The sequence below is a fragment of the Serinus canaria genome, chromosome 6 (genome assembly GCF_022539315.1).
Source record: "Serinus canaria isolate serCan28SL12 chromosome 6, serCan2020, whole genome shotgun sequence".
NCBI lineage: Eukaryota > Metazoa > Chordata > Aves > Passeriformes > Fringillidae > Serinus > Serinus canaria.
The window spans coordinates 4,790,181-4,804,556 of NC_066320.1; the positions used below are offsets into that span (position 1 = coordinate 4,790,181).

The following is a 14,376-nucleotide window of genomic DNA, read 5'->3' on the forward strand; positions in this document are numbered from 1 at the left end:
AAGCTCTCTCAGGCTCCACATGCTGTGGCAGCTGGGAAGCCAGAGGTATATCCAGGAGGTCTGGCTTCCACATAGATGTTGAGTCTTTTAGACTCTTCCCATGGGAACTCATGGAACTTGGAGCAGAGTTCCTCTGCCTAATTACAGGCCATGCAGGAAAGCCCCCAGCCTTTTGTTTGTCTGGAACTGCTGTGGATGCTCTGATCCCAAGGCTGGGCTGTCACTCTTTGCTCTGGGTGTGCCACACCTCTCTTATTCCTCTGTGAAGACATCAGGTTTCAGCTTTCTTTCCCATCCTCAAACCCCTTTCTAAGTCCCTGATACACCTGTTGAGGTGAGCAGTCAGAATTACATGCAACAAGTTTGCACTGAGGGTTTTACAAATAAACAATTTTTTTTTTCCTGTTTTCTATTATTTTATTTTGCTTTTTTAAGTGGCTGTCAAGGAGTCTGAACCAATTTCCTGCCAGCATTAATAGTTGCAGCCCCACGTTGCTGCTCCTGCATATCAGCATGCAGCAGGTATCCATCATTTTGTGTGGAGAGCCAGGATGTTCCCCTCGGGTCCGTGACTCCACATCTCCTCCTGCTGCCTCCCATCCATCACAGTGATTGCTCAGGCACTGAGACAGGGAAGGTCCATCTGCACATCCCTGCAGGTGGCTCTCAGCATCACTGTCTGGACTTCCTTTGTCTCATCCACGGAATGTCACCTTCCCAGACCCCTTCTGGCTTTGTGGGCAGGACAGCTCCTGCCTTGGCTGGCCCTGAGCACTCCTCTCTCCATCCTACCTTCAGTCCCCACCTCCATAACCAGTCATTTACCCATGCAAACACCCCAACTTCCCTCCAATTATTTTTTATAAATGGAGGCAGTGTTGACTTTTGTGGAGGATCTTGGATGGGGAATTGATGATGAAAACACATTTCTCCTATTACTGATGCAAGATAAATTTTGATTTAGTGATTATGTCTTCCTTTAAATTATCCTGTATGCCAGTGATATAATAGCTTCTGGTTTATGGTATTTTAAACTCTAATATGGCTTTGATTCCATCATGTTTTCGAGGTTTTATGATAACAATAAAAAGGGTCTTGTAAAATTATTTATATCTGTAACATACATATCCTTTTAAAGGGGCTGTTGACATCCTCCACTGTAGGGTTCAGTATTCTCACACAAAACAGATTTAATTTTGTTTGTTATCCAAGTGATCACATTAGATACACAGTGCACATTCTTCTTCCCTTCATGATCTTTAGGGTTTTTTACACCTAAACTGACATTTAGATAGAAAGAATAAATTTACTTGGTTCTTTCTCAATATCCTATGAGAGGCTACATCAGGAATCACATTTAGAGCACTGACATTTCCAGCAACAATGCCTGTATTGTAAACCCACTGGATATGTTGACAAAATCAAATTTGGTTAGGAAAACATGTATGAAAATGATTTGCAATGGAAGCAGGGAGAGAGGGGAGGAGCATTAGCACAGCTCTGCCAACCCCACCCCTTGAGGAGCCCAGCCAGATCTGGCATTTCCCTGCTGAATTCACTGTGTCAGAATTAGTGCTGGAGAAATGCCAGAACATTATTTGAAGTCTCTCTTTGAATATGAGATGTGGAGGCACCAGGCAGAGGATTCCCTGCAGATGAGGAGCAGGAAAGCTGCCTGTGCAGCAGACAGAGAAATCAGCCCTTGTAGCCCAGGGATAATTTTAGATTCTCTCAACCTGGTGAATAGACTCAATATAGAAGATATTAATTGCTGGTACAGTCAGAAGTATTGAGAAGGTCTAGGTTTGCAGCCATGATTCATGGAGATTTAAACCATCTGAATTTTGATCATTGCTTCCAGTAAAATTCAAGTTAAATATCACATTAGAGATAAACTCTGTGCCTTTGCACCCAGCTGACTTTATGAAGTGTTTATGAGCTGACTAAACACCACAGGCATAGGAGGAGACTTCTTAATCTTTAATATATTGTTTACTTCAGAGCACTGACAACTAAACTTAAACCCTTCAAACTTAGCTCAGAATGAGGCATGTTGGGGGTGTGTCTGCAGGAAATTCCAATACTTATTTTGATTCATTGCAACTTGGGGTTAAAGTTCCAATAAGAAAAGGTGTAAGGGACAGTTTTATGTCAGTTTGAAAGAGGTTAAGTATTTTCAGGTGGGGTTTTGTTTGTTTGTGTTGTTGTTTGTGGGTTTTGTTGTTGTTTGGTTTGGGATTTTGTTTGTTTTTAATGGAATTCTGGCTCCAGGTTAAACTCTTTTGGTTGATAAAAGTCAGAAGCAGGCAACATACTCAGAATGTTAAAATGCAATACAAATTGTGGAGCCCAACTTTAAGGTTTCCTTTAAAAGCTCTAACTTGCATAACTTTATTGGTTTGTGTGCTGTGTGGAACAGAGTACATTGAACAGAGGAAATACTGAATATTCTTGTGGTGCATTTCAAGCTGTTCTTGAAAACCTAATTTTTCCTTGTCTTGCTCCTTTTCAGGTGTTCGGTCACAGAACAAACCAAGTGTATCTATATTTATGTACACAGCCATCCCATGGCTCTGCAGAAACTCTGTCATTTATTGCTGTTTGTGAAGCAGAAAATTGCTGGGGTGTCTGAGGTGCAGCTCTTAATTCTGGTGAGGGGCATGAGGAGAAGTGAGCTGGTCATGCCCCTTCAGGGTATGTGGCTGCACAGCTCTGGATTTCTCTGTAAAATGGGTTATGACTCAGCCTGCCTCATCTGTATCTCAAAGTTTTTCATTCATTTCAATGTTCTTCAAGGGAAAGTCTGAAATTTCTAAGGATAAAACAGATGATGTGCAATGGATTTAAATTCAAATACCAGCACATGTTCAGGTGTAGAAGATATTTGAAACCAGGTACACCTGAAAATCCTTTGCCCCTGCTTTAAATACCTTCATAGGCTGACTGGAATTGGTTATTCCTAAATTGCACAGCACCAGACTAGAGCAAAACCATTGCCATGAGGCATTTAATTACCATGACAACCTTGGTTATGGAACTGCATTTTCTGCTCTTCCCTGGCAGGGTGGGCAGGCCCTGGCACAGGGTGCCCAGAGCAGCTGGGGCTGCCCCTGGATCCCTGGCAGTGCCCAAGGCCAGGCTGGACTTTGGAGCTTGGAGCAGCCTGGGACAGTGGGAGGTGTCCCTGACATGGCAGGGGGTGGCACTGGGTGGGCTTTGAGTCCCTTCCAGCCCAAACCATTGCATGATTCTGTCCAGGACAAGTCTGGGACAGATCCCTTTAACCAGACCCAGAGCATTCACATTTATTTTGAGAAGCTTCAAGCATAGCCCTGGCATTCCAATTTCTGCTGGGGCCAGAATGGAACCATTTCCTCACATACAGAGTTTCATGAGGGATGATGTGCTCTGAGGAATTCCAGAAGTTTGCAGATGAAATTTTGGCCAGGATTTCTTTTAAGAAATGTGAAGATGAGGAAGATGATTCCTATGTGTATGAACAGGATTCTGCTTCCCAGCTTTAGTGACAAAACTCAGTCCTAGCTTGGAGTTAAAAAGGGAGAAATACTGAAACAGATCTGTCTAATTTCAGCTGCTGCAACCCCAGCTCAACATCCTCTCCATTTGGGCAATTATTAACCAGATGATTTCAAAATACACTAATCCAGGCAAAGTGTTTTAGCTGTGCCAGCTGAAAATAGAACCACTGCTGTGTTTAGTTGTAAAAATGAAGTATTTCTGCAGTTGCACTGACTGGTGCTGTTAGTCAAGCATTAATCTAATAGATATATTCATTTTTGTGGGTTTGGTGGGGGAGTTTTGTGGTGCAGCAAAGAAAGAATGGAAGGTGATAGTGAGAACCTGGAACCTGAGTTGTTCTGGATGGAATCAGTTAAATAAGAAATCCAGTTTGGAGCTTTGGTCACTGCTGAGGACAACTAGATCATTTGGCATTTTTCTGCTGATGGATCTCTTTACATTAAGATGAAGAAAGCCTTGGCTTGAAACAGATGTGTCAGTGATGAGATGCCAGCAGCACTCTGGGAGGGAGATTTCTTGCCAGAAGACGGGCTTGGAGAGGAGAACAAAGAGGAGATGTAGGAACTGAGTCAGAAAAGTGCTCCTGGGAAGGGCTTCTTCCTATGGAGCTGCCACTCTTTATTTGGATTTGGATCCCATCACCAGGGTCTGCTCCTGGTCACGTCCACCTCTCATTTCTGAGCAGGACAAGAATGGTTTGTTGGTTTAAATGGTTTGTTCTGATCTCAGGGAATCTCTTCACAAGGCTCTGTTCCCCTGATCTGAAAACACCCCTGGGTTCTCCCCAAAATGGGATTGGCATTGGGAAACTTTTCTTCCTCCTTACAGTTAGTATGGCTGAGAAAACAAATTAATTAGAGGCTGCTCAAGCACTGATTGGTGCAGTTCTGCTCCAACTGAATCCTGGAATGTCAGCAGGCTTAATGAGATTATTTGTCTCTACCAGTTTTGGTAATTTATATCCATTAACCTTTTACTTTAAAATGACTCAAATTATTGTATGTCTTCTCATAGGAAACACCTTCATTAATACAGTCAACTTTGAACAGGAAAAACATTCTGCTATTAAATGTAAAATATTCTGATATAAAACATTTCTATATTCTGATATATAGATTGATATATTTGGATAGATATAGATTTATATATTCTGATACTATATTTAAAATGTATTTAAAATATTCTGATCTTTGGATTGGTTTATTTGGAACACTTTTAGCCAGTTGTTCTGCTCCCTGCTCTTTGAACCTTGGCAGTTCTCATCCTTAAATTTGAGAGCTTTAATGTGGTTTCAGTTGATTTTGAATGTATGCAGTGCTTTTGTACTGTGAGCAGAGTTAAGGATTGCTCTAATTAATATGTTCATAAATGTTAATGAGCAGGCACATAGTGAAACATTCTGTGTTGTATTCACTGGGGTCCACAGCACATGCACTTCCCATTTGGGAACCCAGGTCTGCAAAGTTTAAGTGCAAAGTATTTTTAAGTTAAGAATGGGCATCATTCAATTTTTTACCCCTCGAGTGCTGCAAAGTGATTTTGTTAATTTTTTTATGCTCCCTTTGGAGATGAATGACCCTACCTCTGAGTTTTTTTCTGATGCTTTACATGATTTCAGCAATCCTTCTTAATTAACTGGAGCCCTCTATGTCCAGGACATGTATTTGATGGAAATAGGAGAGGATGGGGCATGCTGCACTTTGATTCTGAATCATAAAGCAATTTGATGGCTTAATTAAGGTCACACCTCTGGATTTAGTCGAGCACCTGAGACTTTTGAACCTTTGCATTTTGCAGGCTGCTTAGTCTATTATCTCCTGCCCAAATTTCTTGCTCTGGGGTGAGTATTCAAGGATTTTCTTGACCACATCCTTGCTGAAGGAAAACCTTGAAGAAGAGGGAAAGATGGATCAGACAGGGAAGTCTGGTAGGTGAAAACAAAGAAGAAGAGAAGTTTTTGGAACAAATGCCTTAATATTAGAGCCTCTTTCTTCCCACACACACTCACTGCTCTGGAAAACAGAGGATATGTTCATGTGTAGATTTTGTAGAGAAAAATGCCTGGGAACATAATTAAATTTCTCAATTTTTTTTAATATGTTATTTGAATTCCTGGAGATTTTCAGGTGCTTCAGTACTGTGTAGGTCTCTGCTTTTCCTAATCTCACCCCTTTCACTTATTTTTCTCCTTACGTGCAATTTAATAAGGCAACCTGGTAGTCCTGCAGTGTGAGATTCATGGTTGGCTTGATCTTGTTTTTCATTTTTCTAATGGATTTTCCTCCCTGATGCTGCATTTCTCCTCCAGTCCTTGACATATTCTGAGGAGCTCTTGCTCACCTCTGAATCCTTTATTAATGGGAGCACACTGGAGCGGGGGAAGATTGCCAGCGACGGGAGGAACACTGGGCTAAATGTCACTTGTCTGAGAGCAGCTCCTGTGCAATTGCTGCTGCTTTCTCTTTGTCACCAGGGGAGGAGAGTGGGGAATATTTGTGATGGAGAGCCAGCCTTTGTTTTGGGGAGGAATCTTTCTCTTTCAGCTGAAAAGCCTTTGCCACTGGGGCGATCCACATTTGTGTGTGTATGTGTGTGTGTGCATTCTGTACAAGGGCTGTAATCAAAGGGTTCTTTTTGGAAGTTAGGAATCCAAGCATTCAGAAGTTCTGGCTCTACCATTTGCTTTATTCTTCCCCCTCTGGTGTTGAGCCTAAGGCAGAAGCAAAGGAGTGATTCCTGATGGTTTCATGGTAAATCTGTACATCAGAGGTCAATTAATTCTGCCTCGGTAACTCCAACACTGGTGTTTCCAACACTGGTGTTTCCAACACTGGTGTTTCCAACACTGATGTTTCCAACACTGATGTTTCCAACACCTTCACTTCTCCCATATGATTTTTGTGGGTAACTTGTTTCAGAAACTTTAGAAAAGTCCTGGTTTGTGCTTTTCCTACATTGGAGCATTTCCTGCTTTGGAGCAGGATTAGCTTTGTCCTGAAGTGTTGCTCAATTTCATGAGTATCACAATTTGAAGCGTGTGACCCATGGCTGAGGGATGTTGTGTGTTGTCAGTGGCTCCAGGTTCCTTCACATCCAAAGGGATTATTGTTCCTCTCTTACCCTGGCTTTCTCTCCCACAGAGCATGGGCTTCTCCCTGCCTGCAGCACCAGGAGGAGCCTGCTGAGCCAGCACAGGGGGAGGACAAGTGAGCTGCTTTGGGATGATGCCCCGGGTGCTTCTGCCTGGCCCTGGAATAAGGTGCAGCTGACAAGCAAGGCTGGGGGAGCTGTGGAAGAGAAGTGCCCAGAGGATAACAAGGAATACAGTGCAGTCAGCTGGAGCTTTCATTGGAAGCCACACACCAACCCAGGGCTGAAAGGTGAGAAGCTTTAATTTCTTTTTCTGGGGTAGCTGTTAGATGCAGGGAATACACTTTTAATTATAAATACTTTTTTAATAATAAAGCAGACAATCCCAGGGTCCCTGAGGCTGGAAAATCCCTGCCAGCCCATGGAGTCCCAGCTGTGCCCAGTGCCCACCTTGTGCCCAGCCCAGAGCACTGAGTGCCACCTCCAGCCCTTCCTGGGACACCTGCAGGGATGGGGATTCCACCAATGTCTTCCTTCCAATTCCTGAGTACTCTTTCCAGGAAAAAATTCCTCTTGAAACCCAACCTTGTGATTTCTCTCTAAAATATATCTTAATTAAAGGTAACCATTAACACCTCATGTGTTAATTTGCTTAAGTTTAGTAAATTTGCCTGATGTTTAATTTTATGTTGGTTCTGGTGATCAAATATCTGGGGATGAAACTTTCTAAGGAGCTGACTCTCACCTGACAGGTTAGAGGTGCAGAGACTGAATGAAATGCTTGAATACTGGAGGCAGATTGGAGTGACAGAAAGGAGCAGGTCAGGATCCATGTAGGAGGCTGAAATCAGATAAATACAGAATGGAAATGGAGAGTAAGAATGAAAGTAGCTTTTCAAAAGTAGCTTGAAGATGAGATCAGTTATCACATTACTCGATGCTTTTATACCACAATTCAGTAGAATTGAAGAATGGGGCTGGATAAAACATTGTTAACTGGGGTTTGCAGGGGATATCCAAACACATGAGAGTAATGTTCCCTTCCAGCCTTTCCTTATCTGTTTGCAGCTGATGGAAAGCATCCTTTTCAGGGTTGGAATTGTGGATAAAATTGTAGCTGGCAATTAGTGGCAATTAGAAAGAGAGTGTGAATTGTCTTCCATGCATCAGAAACAGAGCTGCTCTAGTTGGGTTTTAAAAGGGAAGCATCTGATGTGGGAGGCACAGGTTGGGTAATTTTCCAGGTGTGACATTTAAGTATTTGCTCATCACACAGCTGCCTGAAAGGGTTCCTGCCCTGTGGGGAATGGGGGGTTATTAAATGTTGCAATAGATTTGCAGTTTGTGTTCTTGATCATCTCAGCAGTACAACCTGACCTTTATTTGTGTCATCACCTAAAATTTGATGTAATTAATTCCAGTGCATAAGATTACAGTACTCACATCTGTTTCCTTTGTCAGCCAGCCTGGTTAATTAACATTTGTGCTGGTGATTCTCAGTGACATCTCCAAATATATTCAAAAAGCAACATTGAAATAGTTTATTTCTGTTGGGGTTTTTTTATTTGGTTATTTTTTAATATTATATATTACATTTTAGCACATCCTCTCCTAGTTGTTTGTCCCTCTTGGTTGAGTTACTAGAGAATAAAATTGCTGTGAGGTTGTTAGGGTTGTACCTGTGCTTTTAGTTACAAGGGGTAGTCAGCAATAAACTCTCATTTGTGTCAGGAGTGGAGCAGCAAATCCTTCCCACCACCATCAGCTAATGGAAACTTGCACACAAAATTCCACAGGTTGATCCTGCTGCTTGATAGGTTCCTGTACTAGGTTAGGTGTCATCTAGGCAGAAAATTCCTTTATTTTTGTGGACACAACAGGTTGACAATCAACCTAGACAGGAAGTTTTAAGCTACTTTTTATGGTGCTGTTTAAGAACATATCTCAAAATCACCATCGTTTACAAAGTCAAATGATGACACAGAAAAAAACAGAAATTTCAAATGGAACAGGCTGGTCATTATTTATAGTTTACATTTAACTTAATTTTGTAAGGCCTAACAAGGATAAAATGACATCCAGGTTGTATTTGTGCAAAATGGCAAACATCAAGGAATTCTTGGCAAGCTATTGACGTTTTTCTATTTAGCATTGCAGGTCTTGTTCTCTTAGAAATTTAAATAGAAAGCAAAATGCTCAGAAATGGGAAAGTTTTAAAATATTTATTCTATTATAATAGGAGCCACCCCAACCAATTCAAGAAATTTTTAGCTCACAGGTGATCTAGAAAAGTCTTTTCACATGGGCCTGTTTTCAATACTTGCTCCTATTTATTGCAACCACTACAAGTAAAAATGATACTTCAAAAACTCAGAGTTGCAGCAAACTTTTGGAATAATTCTTCTCCCCAGTGTTTTCCAGTGTAGCCTTCTATAATCTATACCACTCTGTAGTGGTTTTGGTTTTGCTAATTTGAGTTTTTGATGATTTTGAGGTGATTGAGGTTTTGAGATTGAGATTTTGATAGTTTTGAGATGACTGACTGTAATTGTCACTACTCAGAAGCTTACATTAATTCTGTAGATATCTCCCATACCACTATGCACACATACCAAAAAAAAAAAAATAGGTGAAAAGCAATTATATTAAAATCAGTTTTCCATCATGTAAATAAAATGTTTATCTCATGCTGTACTCAGCCAAACTCTTTGAAGTGCTGGCTGGGTTGTGGTGTTCCCTCAGCATTAGCTGTGGTTTGCTCTCCAGTCCTAGGGGAGGATTGGAGTAGGAGCTGTAGAAAACAAAAAAATCTTGTGTCATTATTTTTCATCCCTTCACATGCACTCTTCTTCTCCTCTCAGATTAACTCAGGCAAATGTGGTAAATTATTTCCAAAACTCACAGGTGTTGTTTTCTTCCATCCTCAAATGAGAAGCCTCCACTCGTTCTGGAGGGCAGAGGCAGCAGCAAAGTTATTCTTTCTCTTTATTTAGTGCAGGATGACTGCGTGGCTGCTCAGCTCCTGCCTTCAACTAGATTCAGCTTCTAATTATAAAAGAAAAGAAAAACAACCCAACCTTTATGTGTGGAAGTGCCTGTTTGCTTTTCACCCCTGACTGAATTCACAGACAGCACTGTTATGGGTATTGGCCCTTTTGCAGGCTGGAGGGCTGAAGTCTCTTCTTGGGCTGGTTATAGAAGCAGTGTTGGAGAAAAGCTCCTCCAGTGGTGGCTGACAACCCATGAGCATTTACTGGCATCTAGATTACACAGCTCTTCCTTAGCTTTCCTCCCTTCCCCAAAGCTGGCAGTCACTTCAGATTTACGTGGAGATTTCCAGGAAACTTTTTATTTCTTAGCAGTGGCACCTATGATGATGTCTGGAAGCTTGATTGGAATCAATAAATGTAATGAGTAGTGAGATGAATTCTCCCAGCACTCCAAAATCCTTTGGCAGTTGCATTAAACTTTCAAACCCTGTATAAATTTCTTAAGCAAATTTATTTAGTGAGCTCCAGTTATGGCTGTCTTGGACAATAGATGAATGTAATACAAGTGAGGTTGAGGAAGGGGAAGGGGTGGGGAGGGAGCAGGTGCTCAGTGCTGCCCTGGGATCTGTCTGAACAGCAGGAGGCCCAAGATCCCCTCATGCCCATGCCCCAGCTCAGCAGCAAATGCATTTTTATTACTTTTAGCAGGTTCCCTGTCAGAAATGAGAGCACATTTGGGATGGACATGCCCCTGCAATTTCTCCACGGGAGTCCAGGCTGAAATAGGATGGGGCAAGCTGAGGATTGAGCTCTGTTGATGAAGATTTCAGATTATTATTTCTGCCTGCTGGCTGCAGTTCATGGGGAGGGGTTTGGCTGAGGTGGAATGTGCCTTCAGGAATGTTCACTCCAGCCATGTACCACCTTCCAGGGGTGAATCCCAAATACCAGGCTGGGCTTGGCAGTTTGACACACCCCTGAACGGCTCCTGGGGTGACACAGGCAGATTGGCTCTCCTGAACAAGAGAGAAGTCCCTGATTTAGGAAATGTCATTCATCTCATGTAAGATTTCAGATTCAGGCTGATGCTCCATTGTTTGACACTGCAGAGAAAACACAGGATTGCTTAGACCTTAAAGGTTAAGCCCCTTTTCTGGTGGATGAATTAATCTTTCTGATAGCTTTATATGATCTTTCAGACATGACATAAGAGCTTTGTGCATTGGTTTGGTTTCTGGGGGCTTCTCTCCTGCTTGTGGGTCTAATATCTGCTCTTGACAAAATGTGAAATTTGAACTTGCCATTCTATGTAGAAAGAAATAGAGAAATTTCAAACATTTTTATTAAGTACAGTTCTTTCTCTCCAGGGCTGACTGGTAAAAAGCCTGCTGGCAAAGGTCTTAGAGCAATCCTGATTGAGATCTCTGTCCCAGAACATATTCTTGGACCAGTTTTGCATTTTCACACCCAGATCACAACTCTGTTACCAACTCTGTTTACCTTAGAAAAATAAACTTTAAAAAATATAAATATATATTAAAATATATAAGAATATGAAATATAAAAACATACAAATATATAAATATATAAAATTAATATATTTAATTTTCAAAAGAAGACAGGCCTTTATTTGGGTACCTCAGACCTCTCTTGATGTATCAGATGGTTTAGATTCCAGCTTAAAGGAAGTCCCTCAAGTAAGAAGACTTTTTTCTCTATTTCAATGCAAGCAGAATGTCAACAGAAGAAATAGCTCTTCTCACTGAGCAATCCTGGTGTAAATCCTGTTGTGTCCTTGGGGCTCTCTTGGCATCTTGTTGAGAAGAGAGGAGGGGTTTCCTGCAGGAGATTTTAACAAGGGGTGCATGAAATGCTTCACATATGCATCAATTAAGGCTCTGAATGTTCAGGCCAGCCAGAATGGGGCTGGAATATGAAAAATGAGCTTTTATTGAGAATTTGTACTGGCAGACATTGTCCTACTGCTTTCCAGAGAACAATTATCCATGACACTCAATTCTGGATAGGAACACCCATGTCCAGGGTTCTGTGTCAGTGCAGCAATAATCCCTTGGAAGTGGCTGTTGGCTTGAAAAGCCTTTAAGGCTTTTCCAAGAGGCTGTGTCTGACTGGATAGGGATTGAACATCTAGTGGCTCTTCATTTATCTGTGCACAGTTTGTGTTCCCAGATCTCAGACAATCCCCTGGCTTTGAGAGCATCAACCTGGATCTCTTTGGCACTTCAGTTTGGGGAGAAGAGAAAGGGCAAAAGGACAGAGTGTGCATCACCTGGGCTTGGTTTGCTGCTGAGGCTGAGCCCCAGGCTCTGTGCCAGCCTGTTTGCCACCACCCCTCCCCAAACCCTGCCCAGGGGGCACCTCCAGCACTGCAGCCACTCACCCCTCGGGAATCTTGAGTGACTCCTGGGGTTTTTTGGGTTCTACCTGGAATTTCCTGTGGCTTACAATCATAGAGCTATTGAGGCTGGAAAAGTCCTCCAAGGTTATCGAGTCCATCCTTGGAGCCAACACCACCTTACCTGGAAAGGTTTAGGGCTTCACCAGGCCCAGAGTCCCTAATGGGTTGAGAAATGGGCTGGATTCCCTGCAGGGTTTGAGACAGCTCCAGCTTTCCTGAGGGCATTGAAGATGGGAGCAGTCTGGGAGTGTTAGAAATGGGGCTGCCTCTAGGATGGGATCTGGAATCCCAGGATGGTTTGGGGTTGAAGGGACCTTAAAGCCCATCCAGTGCCACCCCTGCCATGGCAGGGACACCTTCCACTGTCCCAGGCTGCTCCCAGCCCTGTCCAACCTGGCCTTGGGCACAGCCAGGGATCCAGGGGCAGCCCCAGCTGCTCTGGGCACCCTGTGCCAGGGCCTGCCCACCCTGCCAGGGAACAATTCCTCCCTAATACCCAATCCAAACCTTCTCTCTTTGGTTTGAAGCCATTCCCTCCCATGCTGTCACTACAGAAAGCAGGCAGAAGAGCCTTGACTGCTTCCCTGCACTGTTATGTCCATTGGTGTCCATGGATAACTTCTTCCCCAGTGCTGGGGACAAGTCAGAGGAGGGTGTGGAAGTCTGACAAGTGGGCCTGAATTATCAACTCAACTTCTCAGCAGATGCACCCAAAATAATCTTAAATTATATAAATTATATGGGGATGATTAGAGCTGCAGTGTTGATGTTGCTATTTCTCAGTCCATATTTCCTAACCTTGGCATGTTCTAGAACTAAGATTAGACAAAATGCACTCAGTCTCCAGCCCAACCACAAATTACTGCAAAAATTCTAATTTTCCAGGGAAAAATTTTTATTTTTTAGCCTTCAAATCCTTGGCTGTTTTGGTGCTTGCCTTTAGTTTTGGTTTTTTTTTTTGTTTTTTTTTTTTTGGGGGGGGGGGGTTGGTTTTCATAATTATTATTATTATTATTCCTACTATTATTGCCTAATTGGTTTCTCTAGCAAGTTTCAAAGCAAAAGCAAGCAAGGAGAGTTTTTTTCTTTCCATTTAGCAAATGGTTCCTGTAAAGTTGCAGTGCTCTCCTGGCTGGGACAGCCTAAGTTCTCAAATTTGAAATTTATATCCAAGCATTTCTGAGGATGGATGCCTGGGTATATGTGCTTAGATAATGAGTTCACAGAAACAGGTGAAACAGCTTCTCTGAGCTGTTTTGGGGATTGCTGCTTTTGTGTTTACACTGGAATTGTTGCTTTGCTGTGTTATCTGTGTAAAGTTTAATTTCTAAAGGCAGGAAGATTCAGGCTAAGAAGGCACTTTCCTGTGCAATGGTTGCATTATAGCTGAGAGCTCAAAGAGGTTTTGCAGAAATTTATTGCCTCTGTTTCTCTGGTTTTCCTTCTGTCTGGAACCTGTGGCCAAGGAGAGGTACAGGGACTGTCCCAAATGCACAAAGCTTTGGGGACAGAGCTCCTGCCCTGGGAATCTTCAGTGCTTAGCCCTCCCAGGCTCTGCTCCATGAGGAAACAGGCCCAGAGTTTGCATTTTATTGAAATAAGTGACCTTTTCTGTGTACAATCAATTCATCTTACAACCAGGAACTTGAAGGGTTACATTGATTTTTAGAAGAAGGTGTTGTGGTAAGAATAGGGAAAATAGGGGCAGGGAAAAAATATTGTAAAAATGCCACTTATTTTTGTTGTGGAGACAGATCAGTCACTGCTGTGGTAACTGCATGTATTTCATGTTCTTTGTGCCTTTAGAGGCAGAAATGTTGGATTTTCATTTTTACATGGGGACAAGAACCAAACCAATGTAATTTTCCATGGACAAGGGTAAGAGCTGGAGTCAGAGAGGAGAGGAAGGTGTGCCCAGGCCATGCCCTGTGGCACTGGGGCTTTGCAGCAGCCCTGGAACACCTTGAACAGCCTCCCAAAGCAAATGTGTCACCAGCAGAGCCCCAGATGGGAGCTGGGCCCTGAAAATCTCACTTAAAGCCTGGTTCTTAGCAAGGGCAGGCCCAGCCATGTGCTGCTGCCACGGGGCTAATAGGTGAGTGCAATCCTTGATGGATTCTTGTTGACTTGATGATTTCTTGTTGACTTCAGAGCTGATTTCCTTTTACCAGTGGCCCTGCTAATACTTCCCTCCAAGTGCTGATTGCCAAGGTCATGATTTTTATCAGGGGTCCAGCAGTAATGGGAATTTCATAGCAATTTTAATCACTTTTTTTTTTTTTTTTGCCATGGAATGATTTTTTTTTCCCTTTGATTTCTTTATTGCTGTCATCAAGA

The 14,376-nt window shown here is 42.5% G+C and overlaps 1 long non-coding RNA gene across 1 annotated transcript in view; it reads left to right on the forward strand.

The window, feature by feature from the left end:
• Positions 1 to 6,692: 6,692 nt before the first annotated feature.
• The window catches only part of LOC127059761 (uncharacterized), a 142,449-nt gene continuing 134,765 nt past the window's right edge, over positions 6,693 to 14,376 (forward strand). Inside the window, exon 1 of the long non-coding RNA XR_007777910.1 lies at positions 6,693 to 6,920. This is a non-coding gene — a long non-coding RNA (uncharacterized LOC127059761). The remainder of the gene's footprint in view (positions 6,921 to 14,376) is intronic.